Source organism: Sus scrofa, unplaced genomic scaffold (genome assembly GCF_000003025.6).
Source record: "Sus scrofa isolate TJ Tabasco breed Duroc unplaced genomic scaffold, Sscrofa11.1 Contig2403, whole genome shotgun sequence".
Lineage (NCBI taxonomy): Eukaryota > Metazoa > Chordata > Mammalia > Artiodactyla > Suidae > Sus > Sus scrofa.
This window is the reverse complement of record NW_018085083.1, coordinates 6,390-18,675: the sequence shown is the minus strand read 5'-3', so window position 1 is coordinate 18,675 and position 12,286 is coordinate 6,390. Positions and strand designations below refer to the sequence as shown.

The 12,286-nt window shown below is 38.4% G+C and overlaps 1 pseudogene across 1 annotated transcript in view; it reads left to right on the top strand.

Moving 5' to 3' along the window:
• The window catches only part of LOC100153446, a 38,368-nt pseudogene extending 30,569 nt beyond the window's left edge, over positions 1-7,799 (top strand). Inside the window, exons 4-11 of the transcript XR_130570.4 lie at positions 404-600; positions 1,215-1,445; positions 2,865-2,998; positions 3,753-3,875; positions 3,968-4,067; positions 5,834-5,952; positions 6,058-6,183; positions 7,576-7,799. The product of XR_130570.4 is annotated as a pancreatic alpha-amylase-like (transcript). The remainder of the gene's footprint in view (positions 1-403; positions 601-1,214; positions 1,446-2,864; positions 2,999-3,752; positions 3,876-3,967; positions 4,068-5,833; positions 5,953-6,057; positions 6,184-7,575) is intronic.
• Positions 7,800-12,286: the final 4,487 nt, after the last annotated feature.

Below are 12,286 nucleotides of genomic sequence, written 5' to 3'. Positions count from 1 at the left end.
GCGAGAATATCTACTTTTCCTTCTTCTGACCCTACACAGGTGGTAGAGACTGGCTGCTTATTTCTAAGGACGACCTATGGACATGTCAAAAGTCAATAATCACTCCGGCCTCAACTGATTCTTACTGACCACCATAAAAAGGCTGTGCTTTTTTTCGTGGTTATGGTAGTTTGGGGTTCTCTCAGTGTATCCCACACGCAGGTAGTTGGCCAAATGGCTAGAACGCCTGTGGGCCTTCCCAGTGATTTCCTCTCACACTTGACCTTTGCTCTTCTGGGAAGCTAAGGTATAAGATAAGGAAGAGGTATCTTAGAGTGTTGCTAACACGCGGTACACCTTGATCAGGAGTCTTCTAATTTCTGCCTCTTTTAAGGTAAACTGAAATGGAACCTTTGACTTTCAGGTGCGTATTTATGTGGATGCTGTCATTAATCATATGTGTGGAAGTGGTGCAGCTGCAGGAACGGGCACCACTTGTGGAAGTTATTGCAACCCTGGAACAGGGAGTTTCCAGCAGTCCCATACTCTGCTTGGGATTTTAACGATGGTAAATGTAAAACTGCAAGTGGAGGAATCGAGAGCTATAATGATCCTTATCAAGTAAGTAAAAAAATTAAAAAAGCAAGAACTATCTGTGCTTCTCAGCAAGTAGGTTATTGCTCTCCATTTAAAAGCTATTAGTCCAGATTCCTTAGGAAAACAGGGTTCCAAGTCTGACTGTTAAAATGAGAACCTGGAGTTCCTCTGTGGCTTAGCATGTTAGTAACCAGACAGAGTGTCCATGAGGATGTGGGTATGATCCCTGGCCTTGCTTCGTGGGGTAAGGGTCTGGCATCGCCCCAGGCTGTGGTATCAGTCACAGCTGCAGCTCTGATTGGACTCCTGGGCTGGGCACTTCCAAAGGCTAGAGATGGGGCCATGGAAAGAAACACAGTAAAATAAAAGGAATTTCAGGGCAATGCTTAAAATAGTGTTTTCCAAATTGAATTTCTCCCAGTGAAAAAGCTCATCCTCTTTACTTCCTACCTTCTCCATTTTCATGCTAGAAAATATGTTCCAGGCATGCGCATATGAGGATGGCAGTCTCCTCAGAGACCAAGGCCTAGAATGCAGTAAAGGAATGTCTGTTAATGAGTAAATGAATGCATAGTCAGGTGAATGCTCAGGGAAAGATGATGTTTTCTGTATGAGTCACTCCATTTTTGCCTCAATAGGTCAGAGATTGTCAACTGGTTGGTCTTCTTGATCTTGCACTGGAAAAAGATTATGTGCGCTCCATGATTGCTGATTATCTAAACAAACTCATTGACATTGGTGTAGCAGGGTTCCGAATTGATGCTTCTAAGCACATGTGGCCTGGAGACATAAAAGCAGTTTTGGATAAACTTCACAACCTAAACACCAACTGGTTCCCTGCCGGAAGTCGACCTTTCATATTCCAGGAGGTACCTCAATGTGTATACGTGCATGGGAAACCCTGTAATGTAATTCGTTAGAAAAGCAGTAGCGGGTTTCATTGAAAGTACCATTTCTGTGTAGATTAGTGGCTACAGCATTTACACAGCAGGGTGTTCTTTAACCCCCTTCGAGTCAGAGGTAGCACATCTAGCTGTATACAAGGGTGTTTGATACAAACGCGGAGAATCTCCTTAGCCTGCAGACAGCTTGTGGCATTTATCAGCTGCCCAGAGAGCATTCGAGATGACGGGTGGTAATGCAGTTGTTGTCCTGAGCTAGTCTGTGTGACTCACTCTTGGCTCTAGCACTCTCAGCTGTGTTGGTTTAGGCTAACTAACTTCTCTGGGTAGCAATTTTTTTTTTTCCAAAATTAATCGAAAGGGGTCATGGTAATGTCTTTGAAGGATTAAAGAGTTATTTATCAACCACGTAGAAATATCGTCATGCAGATATGAAGTGCTGCTATACGTGTGAGCTACTCTTATCATTGACATGTGAGACTACATGAGGCCAGTATTTCACAGGAGTACAGGTCATTTTGTCCCATCACTTGTACTTTCTTTTTTTTTTATTTTTTTTTATTTTCCCACTGTACAGCAAGGGCGTCAGGTTATCCTTAGATGTATACATTGCAGTATCTAGACATAGTTCTCAATGCTATTCAGCGGGATCTCCTTGTAAATCTGTTCTAGACATGAGTATCTAGACATAGTTCTCAATGCTATTCAGCAGGATCTCCTTGTAAATCTATTCTAGGTTGTGTCTGATAAGCCCAAGCTCCCGATCCCTCCCACTCCCTCCCCCTCCCATCAGGCAACCACAAGTCTCTTCTCCAAGTCCATAATTTTCTTTTCTGAGGAGATGTTCATTTGTGCTGGATATTAGATTCCAGTTATAAGTGATATCATATGGTATTTGTCTTTGTCTTTCTGGCTCATTTACCTCAGTATGAGATTCTCTAGTTCCATCCATGTTGCTGCAAATGGCATGATGTCATCCTTTTTTATGGCTGAGTAGTATTCCATTGTGTATATATACCACATCTTCCGAATCCAGTCATCTGTCGATTGACATTTGGGTTGTTTCCATGTCCTGGCTGTTGTGAACAGTGCTGCAATGAACATGCGGGTGCATGTGTCTCTTTTAAGTAGAGCTTTGTCCGGATAGATGCCCAAGAGTGGGATTGCAGGGTCATATGGAAGTTCTATGTATAGATTTCTAAGGTATCTCCAAACTGTTCTCCATAGAAGCATAGGTGTAGCAAAGAAACAGGAATCTTGCTATAAGGAAAACCGTTAGGGGCATTAGGTGCAACACAGACGGTATAAAGCTATTCTCTGGGTAGTGTTAGTTTACCTTGTTAAAGTTCTTCCTTAACATGAAAGTTTCGTCTCCATTTCTACTAGGTGATTGATTTGGGTGGTGAGGCAATTAAAAGCAGTGAGTACTTTGGAAATGGCCGCGTGACAGAATTTAAATACGGTGCAAAACTGGGCACCGTTGTGCGCAAGTGGAGTGGAGAGAAGATGTCTTACTTGAAGTAAGTGAAATGTGAATTATACTTTGATTTACTTCACACATATTTGTGCCATACCCCAACACGGGTTACCTTCTCAAGGCAGATGTCTTTCACGGATTCATTGACAAATACTGTGGTATAATTCCCCAGACTGCAATTGATTATATTTCTTATTTAGAATGTCAGTCACAAGGAAGTATGTCTAGAAAGCCAAAACGTAGAGATTTGCATCTGTGTATTAGAGGACTCTACTAGCCTTGACCAATATTGGTATATAATCTGTTAGTGCTAGGTTCTTATTCAGAAGATTCTATTAAGGATGAAGTCGCTGTAATGTGGTCGTACTGTAGAATTTAGATATATTAAGAAATTAATTTCATATATAAACTCTTTATCTTCTACGAATACAGTATGTAAGCCTTCTTTCATCCCCACTTGTCATTCTGTAGAGTGTGATATCAATGTTCGTTCACCCTTTGGAAATCCACCTCCATCATCATATACCCAAACTATTGGAAACTAATTTTTGTCACACACATCTTCTACCTGTAACATGAATGTACTTGAAGTATTCCTACATATAAACACACCTGGAATGTGTCTGAGGATTACATATCTATGTAATTTATGTTTCAAAGGCCCTACAGAATAATCATTTCATTAGAGAATTTCATTGGAGGGTGCTCTACTGAAGGAACGACATGTTAGGTTACTCTACAACTGTTATGAACGAATGCATTTATTTGAATTTAACGTTCTTTTGTTTGGTTTGTAGGAACTGGGGAGAAGGCTGGGGTTTCATGCCCTCTGATAGAGCCCTTGTCTTTGTTGATAACCATGACAACCAGCGAGGGCATGGAGCAGGGGGAGCATCTATTCTTACATTCTGGGACGCTAGGTAGGAAACACAGTTCCCCGATTTTGAAGCTCCCTTTGAATGACATTAAAATATTGTTTTCTTCTGTGATGATGGTATTCTGTGCCTTTTAGACTGTACAAAGTGGCAGTTGGATTTATGCTCGCCCACCCTTACGGATTCACACGAGTGATGTCAAGCTACCGTTGGGCAAGAAATTTTGTGAATGGACAAGTAAGTTTTGGTGTTGTCCAAAAAATATCTTTTTCTCAAGGTTTTACTTGCACATGATGCCGTGACATACACTACGTATTTTGTCAAATATTTAGGGAAGGCCAGCCTGTTGCAGGGCTCTTTTAGCAATACGGTGGATATTAAAAAATAAAAACGACAGGTCTCTATTGACCCAGAGTGGGCCAGCTATTTCCAGATATGGTGAGCCTACTTCCTGCCCCCAAATAACCCACTTGAAAATAAGGATACAGCGAGTAAGATAAGTATGCTTCTCATAAAGACCTACTTCATAGCATTGATATGAGGATGAAAAAGCCACACTTGCCAACCCCTTTAAAAAGTACCTGCCCACAGCACAGGGAGGATAACAAATATTTGTTAAATCCGTTTCTAAAATGTTTTGTACTGGCGTGCAGAGAATTTGCCTAGCCGAATGGAGGTTCAGTAGGGAAAACAGAAGAAGACGGAAAGTGCGTGTCTTAAAAGAAGAGCTGTTTGCAGTCTGTTCTAGGAAGGAGAAAGAGCAGAGAAGTTTTGACAATGTGGCAAAGACATGAATCTGAGCAGTAATTTTAAAAAGGAACTGAGACATAGAGTGTTGAAGTATTTGGAAAGTTAGAGGTAAACTTCCTCTTTAATCGGAAGATTTCACATGCAGCCTCAAGTAGCAACTTCACACCTGAATTAGAAAATCGTCTTCATTGCACCCAAGATAGGTATTTATCTACTTTCTTCTAGATCCCTTTCAAGTTAGGAAGCTCATTCCTTTGTGGAGGACCTCGTTTTGTTTTTAGCGAGCTTTACTATTTGGAAGATGTCCCCTTCTCCTGAGCCTATTTCCTATAATTTTCAGTAACTGGCCCTATTTCTGATGGCAGGAGTCATGGCATAAGTCCATTCTCCCTCTTCCCATAACATTTCCAAGACTTTTTAGGACTTCTGCATGCTAGAAACGTTTGATTTGTCCACTGTTTATGATACGGCATGATTCTAAGACACACTCTGATAACCTTCCTAGGCATAGTCTGTTGTTTATTTAATGATTAAAAGTACCAGTCGGAAGAATACAGTATTGGAGTTCCCTATGCCTGAGAAGTTAAAGATCCAGCATTGTCACTGCGGTGGCTCAGGTTTGATCCCTGGCTAGGAAGTTCCACATGCAGTGGGTGTGGGCTTCAAAAAACTGAAGAAAAAAGAGAACTACATTTAAAAGAGAAACGCACAATATTAAAAGTTTGGTCAGGTGTGTAAAGATTATTGTGGTGTTTTGATTAGTGCACTTACTCAACAAGGAGGAATGAAAGAAAGTAATATTTATTTAGCAGATTTTTTGAAGCATTTTTACATAAATTATTTCAATGTTATAGCAACAAAGCAAAAGCTTCATTTTAAGAAGAGCAAAATCAGGCAGAGAAATGATGAATATTATCTAAGTTTTCTTGGCCAGTTGTCATAGAACCTGCTGTTTCTGACGCAAAAGTCCTTGCCGTTTCCACGAAATTACATTATCTACAAATGATGTTAAGAAATCATTGCAATTCCTTGGAAAGCAAACGAGAGAGTTAAAAAAAACCAAAACCAATCATACCCTTGTTTGAAATATGGGCCCAGAGAAGGTGAAGTTTGGAAGGAGAAAAGTAAAAATAATGAAGGAGTTGGATTCTAAATGAAGACACCATGAAGACCCCAATAGAACAGATTGAGTTTGGGGAACAGGCTGTGTTAAACATGCCGTCTTTTAAAATGATTTCTTTTTGCCAATCAAGGATGTTAATGATTGGATTGGGCCACCAAATAATAACGGGGTCATTAAGGAAGTTACTATTAATGCAGATACTACCTGTGGCAATGACTGGGTCTGTGAGCATCGATGGCGTCAGATAAGGTAAGACTACTTGTTTAGAGGTATCCTCTAATAATAAACCTTCTGAAGACTTTATCTGAAGCCATGGAATTACTCCTCAACGTTTCCCATGCCATTTTCTCTTAGGAACATGGTTTGGTTCCGTAACGTGGTGGACGGCCAACCTTTTGCAAACTGGTGGGATAACGGAAGCAACCAGGTAGCTTTTGGAAGAGGAAACAGAGGATTCATTGTCTTTAACAATGATGATTGGTAAGTTGATACCCATTTGAAATAATGCTTATGCTTTTATATGTTCTTGGTTTATTGCTGTTTTCTTTCTGCTCACCTAATTTTTTCATAGGTGAAAAAATCTGATTTTTTCAGATTTTTCACCTGAAACATCCTCTAGTCAGTGGATTAAGAAAACATAGTGATGAGAAAAGGGCCCAAAGAAAAAGATAGCTTTATTCTTTTGATCTGCTCCCCATAAGCCCTCTCCTAAGGGCTTTCTGTTCTGAGCAATTACTTTCCGTGCACTTTTGTGTATCATATGCAGATGGATAGGATGCCCGTGTATATGCTTACATATACACACTTCACACAAAATACACAAAGTAGTTAATAGAAAAGTTGCGAAATCCCTGGAAGAATGACTACAGCCTTTGTTGAAATCAAGACAAATTCTGCCTCAGGACCAAAACACTTTTCTCTCTCTCTTTTTTGCCTATTCTGGTCTCTAGTGCTTTTGAGTTTGTCTAGTTCTGTTTTCACTGTCGTATCTCTCTGTGACAAATAATGTTTTTTAAAGTACATGTAAAAAGAATATGTATGTTATATTCAAAGATCGACCTCAGGAGATCTTTTGAGTTTTAGTTCTGAGACTTCTCCTTAGTGACTTTTCATTTGTGTTCCCTGCATTCTCTGCTTCAGGTGTATTGATTCCCTCACATAACCTGAAGTCTTCTTTGCAAGCAGTTGATTCCCTCACATACCCAGAAGTCCTCTTTGCAAGCAGTCCAGGGTCTGCCGCCACTCATGCTTAGCTCGTTCTAGCCCAAACTGTATTTTACTGATGAAAACTAAATCAAATTCATCTCTTTCTTGATCAAAGAATCCACGGCTGGTTCTTTAATTTCTATCGTTTGTAGATGAGAAGAGCAAAATCGATTTATGAGAGGCTTTACCTTTGAAAACCATATACTGCTTCACAGAAATGCAAGCAACTTTTTATCTCCTCTTGAAGAGAATAAATTTTTGAGGAAATAATCAAATTTAAATTCTTGGAAGTAATCGGTATTTTCTTGTGCTCAGATGAGGACACATTTAAGATACTTGCGTTTACCACGAGAAGCACTTTTCTCTAAGCGAGGCGATCCAGTCCAATTTGCAATGATACTCTTCGACCTTAAATTTTTTAAAAATAATGTTCCCTACTGACTGGGAAATTGCTGTGTTTTCTCTAAGAATAGTTTTGGCCCTGAGAAAACGATTTACACCCACTGGAGAGGTCCTTGTGTTATATTTTCTTTGCACGGAGACCCCGACTTCTTAGAGTTCTTAGAGTTCTACGGCTCAGAGTTAAGCTGCTTGTTTTAGAGATGGCCCGTGTTCCTGCTTTTAATTGTGTTGAACTCAAGTTACATCTTAACTTTTATTTTACAGGCAATTATCTTCAACTTTGCAAACTGGTCTTCCTGGTGGCACATACTGTGATGTTATCTCTGGAGATAAAGTTGGTAACAGTTGTACAGGAATTAAAGTCTATGTTTCCAGTGATGGCACAGCTCAGTTTTCTATTAGTAACTCTGCCGAAGATCCATTTATTGCAATTCATGCTGAATCCAAATTGTAAAATTTGAATTAAATACATCTTCCAAGAGCAATAAGAAGTGTTTGTTTCCTTTCTTTATGTATGCGACATATAACTTCCTACAATTCATTAGTTTTTGGTAAAAGCTATCATCAGCAATAAACTTGGAAAACTCAGAAAAGCATGAAAATGACATATATGATTATAAGATGATCGCAAACAACAGTTTGTCAGATGGCAGAAGACTCACATTGACCTCTTTGTCAAAAAAGTTTCCACGAACTCAGAGAAGCATGCTGACAAGTATTTTTTTGGCCATGAACACAATCTGCCAAGCTGTGTCTCTCTCATGTGTGCCTGTATTTCTTCCGTAAGGTGTTTCTAACCCTTGGGTAGGGGTAGCAGCTTTTATGATGAGTCCCATAGAAAGGTATAAGGTCTGGGTGTTTTTCACAATATATAGGCCCTTTCATGGTTTATTAGGTAAAACAATAAAAGACACTAAAATAATGCAATCCGTAATTCTTAATTTTATGGAGCTCACAGGACTCGTCTACTTTACATTATTTTCTCCTTTACTTTCCCTTTCTAATGGCTATAACCTAATGCTATTGCATGGCTCTTTGTTCCGCCTCTTAACCCCGTAATATCGGTGTGTATACTTCACTTTTTTTTTTTTTTCCTCATGATACTCTCACTGTTAATTCTCCTTCACCTGGACTTTAAAATGTGGAATTTATGAAGACGCTCGTCTAGGTCTTATCACTCTCAGTTTAGTTTTTCATGTTTGATTAAGAAAATAGAAACCAAAACTTAGAAAATCTCCACTTTTCTGCCTATACATCAATCTGTTTGTCCTATCACCTATCATTTTCTTACTTTTTTTTAACTCCATTCTTACTTTTTTTTTCTCTCTTTCCCTATACATACTAACTTTTATTTACTCAAGCTGCCCAAGTTTCCTTTATCTCCTCAAGTTCAACTCTAGGAAATTCTGCTTCTTCTAACTTTGAAGGTTCTTTTCTTAATTAACTCCTATTCATCATTCAATCTTAGTTCAAAGGCCACGATGACAAGGACACTTAGGATTAGGTCAAGTCTCCCTGTTATTGCCATGACCTTCAATACTTGCATCTTTAGTGCTCACCATGATACAGTTGGACTCTCTCTATTGCTCTTTTTTGAATCCTTTGTCTCAGGCAGGGTCTGGCACATATTATTTATGAAGTCAAAAATTCTTTGTAAAATAAATTGAGATAATGAAAGAGAAGAAAAGGAAATATGTGTGTATATATATAATTTTTTTTTTGAGGGGAAACTTATTTGTAAAGGAAGGCCTAGCAATAGAGACCTTCCTCCCCATTCTCTCTTCAATTCTTCCCCAGTTTAATTAATTTCTGATTACTCTGATATCTCAGGTCATAAATGGAATCTTATTGAAGCATAAAAAGTACAAGCATATCTCAGAGATGTTGCTGATTTAGTTCCAGTTCACCGCAAAAATGTGTAGACATCAATAAAGCAAGTTACATGTTGTGTGTGTGTGTTTTTTTTTTTTTCAGTGTTCTAGTGCCTCTAAAGGTTAAATTTACAATGCACTGTAGTCTGTTAAGCATCCAATGGCATTATAGCTTTCAAATGTGCATATGTTACTAAAAAGACCTTATTGGGAAAAGAAGCTCTCAGTGAGTCATAATCTTTTTCCAGTAGTGGCGTCAAAGATCAGTGATCACAGACTGCCCTAAAGTTTGGGAAATTTTTGAAGTATTGCAAGAATTGCCTAAATGTAGCAGAGAGACCAAGTGAGCACATACCATTGGAACGGTGATGCCCTATAGACTTGCTCAATTCAAAGTTGCCCAGACCTTCAGGTTATAAAGAGCACAACAAAACAAGGAGTGAGGTATGCCTATATTTGACAACGTTCCACATCTCTTCTTGGGAGAAACTCTCAGGAAATGAAGTGTAGAAGGAATATACCTCAACATTATAGAAGTCATGTATGTCAAGCCCACAGATAACATCCTACTCAAAGATGAAAAGCTGGAAGTTTTTCCTCTAAACTCAGGAAAACACAGGAATGTCCATTTTCCTCATTTCTATTCAGCATAATATTGGAGGCTCTAGCCATAACAGTTAAGCAAGACAAAGACATAAAAAGGAATCAAGGTCAGAGATGAAGGATTTTTTTTCCCTGCTTGCAAATGACATGCTCTTATATATGGAAGATCTTAAGGATGCCACCAAAAATCGGTGAGGAGGCATAAAAATCAGTAAAGTTACAGGATAAAAGACGAACCTGAAAAAATAAATTTGTTTCCATACACTAACAACAAACTATCAGAGACACTAAGAAAGAAATTCCATTTGCACAGCATCAAAATAAAACAGTATTTCGGAATAAATTTAACCAAGGAGCTGAGGACATTGATGGGAGAAGTTGAAGAAGACACAAAGAAGCAGTATAATATCCTATATTCTTGAAGTAGAAGAGTCAATAGTGTAAAATGTCCATGCCACCCAAAGTCATCTACACATTTAATGCAATCCTTGTCAAATTCCCATTTTGTGACATTTTTCACAGAGGTAAAAAAATATTCTTAAAATTCATGTAGAATCACACTCACACACACACCTTGAATATGAAAATCAATCTTGAGAAAGCCAAAGTTGGTTTCATCAGAATTCCTTATTTCAAACTAAATCTTAAAACTACAGTAATCAAAATAGTATGGTATTGGCATAAAAATATATGCATAGACCAATGGAACAGAAGAAAGAGCCTAGAAATAAACCCTTATATTTATGGTTATCTTTGATAAGGAGTTCAATACTAGTCAATGGGGAAAGGGTAGTCTCTTCAACAAATTGTGCTGAGAAATCTGGATACCCACGTGAAAAAGAATGCAATTGGACCCCTGTTTTACAGCACTCAAACAATTTATTTGATGGATTTAATAACTGAAAGGTAGAACCTCTCAGGTATCACCATAAAACTCCTAGAAGAATGTCTTTCCATTTGTTTGTGTCGTCTTCAATTTCTTTCTGCAGTCTTATAGTTTTTCTTGCACAGAGCTGTACTTTTCTTGGTTAAAATTTATCCCTAAATATTTTGTTTTTAGTGTTATTTTTAGCAGGGTAGGTTTCTTTCTTTTTTAGATGGTCCACCATTGGTGTATAGAAATACAACTGATTTCTGTATGTTTATTTTGTATTTTGCAACTTCTGTGAAACTGTTGGCTGGTACCCACAGGACGTTTGGTTGAGTCGTGGGGATTTTCATCATACACACTCACATCATGTGCAGATAGTTACAATTTTGCTTCTTGGAGTTGAATGCCTTTTATTTCTTTGTCTTACCTAATTGCCTTATCTAGTACTTCTAGAACTGTATCGAATAAGAGCATAAGAGTGGACATTTTTGTCTTGTTTCTGATCTCAGAGGAAAAGCGTTCAATTTTTCTCCATTGAGTATAATGTTAGCTTTGTGTTTGTCGAATACGGCCTTTCTCATGTTGAGGTGTGTTCCTTATGCCCAGTCTGTGAAGGGTTTTATTGTTATTATTGTTATTATTGTTATTGTTATTATTACTAAAAGATGTCTTTTGCCAAATGCGTTTTCTGTTTCTATGATATTTATCTTTCGTTTTACTAATGGGCTGTATTGTATTTATTGATTTGTGTGTTGAACCATTCTTGCATACCAGGGATAAATCCCATCTGATCATGATGTATAAATATTTTAATGTGCTCTTGAATTCAGTTGGCTAATATTGTTTGGGGAATTTTTATATCTGCATTCACCAGGGATATTGGTCTGTAGTTTTCTTCTCTTCGGGTGCCCTTATCTGGATTTGTTACCAGAGTAAAGCAGGCCTCATGGAATGAGTCTGGAAGTAGTCCCTTCTCCAGTTTTCTGGAGGCGCTTAAGAAGGGATTGGTATTATTTTTCCTGAAAATGTTTGGTTGAATTTACCTCTGACACTGTCTGGTTCGGGGGTTTTCTGTGTTGGGAGATTTTGATTTCTGATTCAATCTCTTACATTGTTATTGGTCTTTTCTGATTTTCTATTTCTTCCTGATTCGTCTTGATAGGTTGTGTGTTTCTAGAGATGTTTGTATTTCTGTCTAATTTGTTGTCATGTAATTGTTCACAATTCGTTGTTAATGAGTTTATATGTTTCTACAGTGGCAATTTTAATGTCTTTTATGTTCTAAGTTTATTTATTTGAGCCTTCTTATTAGTCTAACTAAAGGTGTGTCACTTCAAAAATTGGTTTGGAGTTCTTGTTGTGGCTCAGCCGGTTAAAAACCCAACATACGTGTCCATGAGGATGCGGATTTGATACCTGGCCTCCCTCAGTGGCTCAAGGATGTGGCATTGCCATAAGCTGCAGTATAGGTCTCAGATGCGGCTCAGATCCAGTGTTGCTGTCAGATCCAGTGAAGCTGTGGTGTAGGCCAGCAGCTGCAGCTCCTATGTGACCTCCAGCCACAGAAATTTCCATATGCCCCATACGCAGCCTTAGAAAGAAAGAAAGAAGGAAGGAAGGAAGGAAGGAA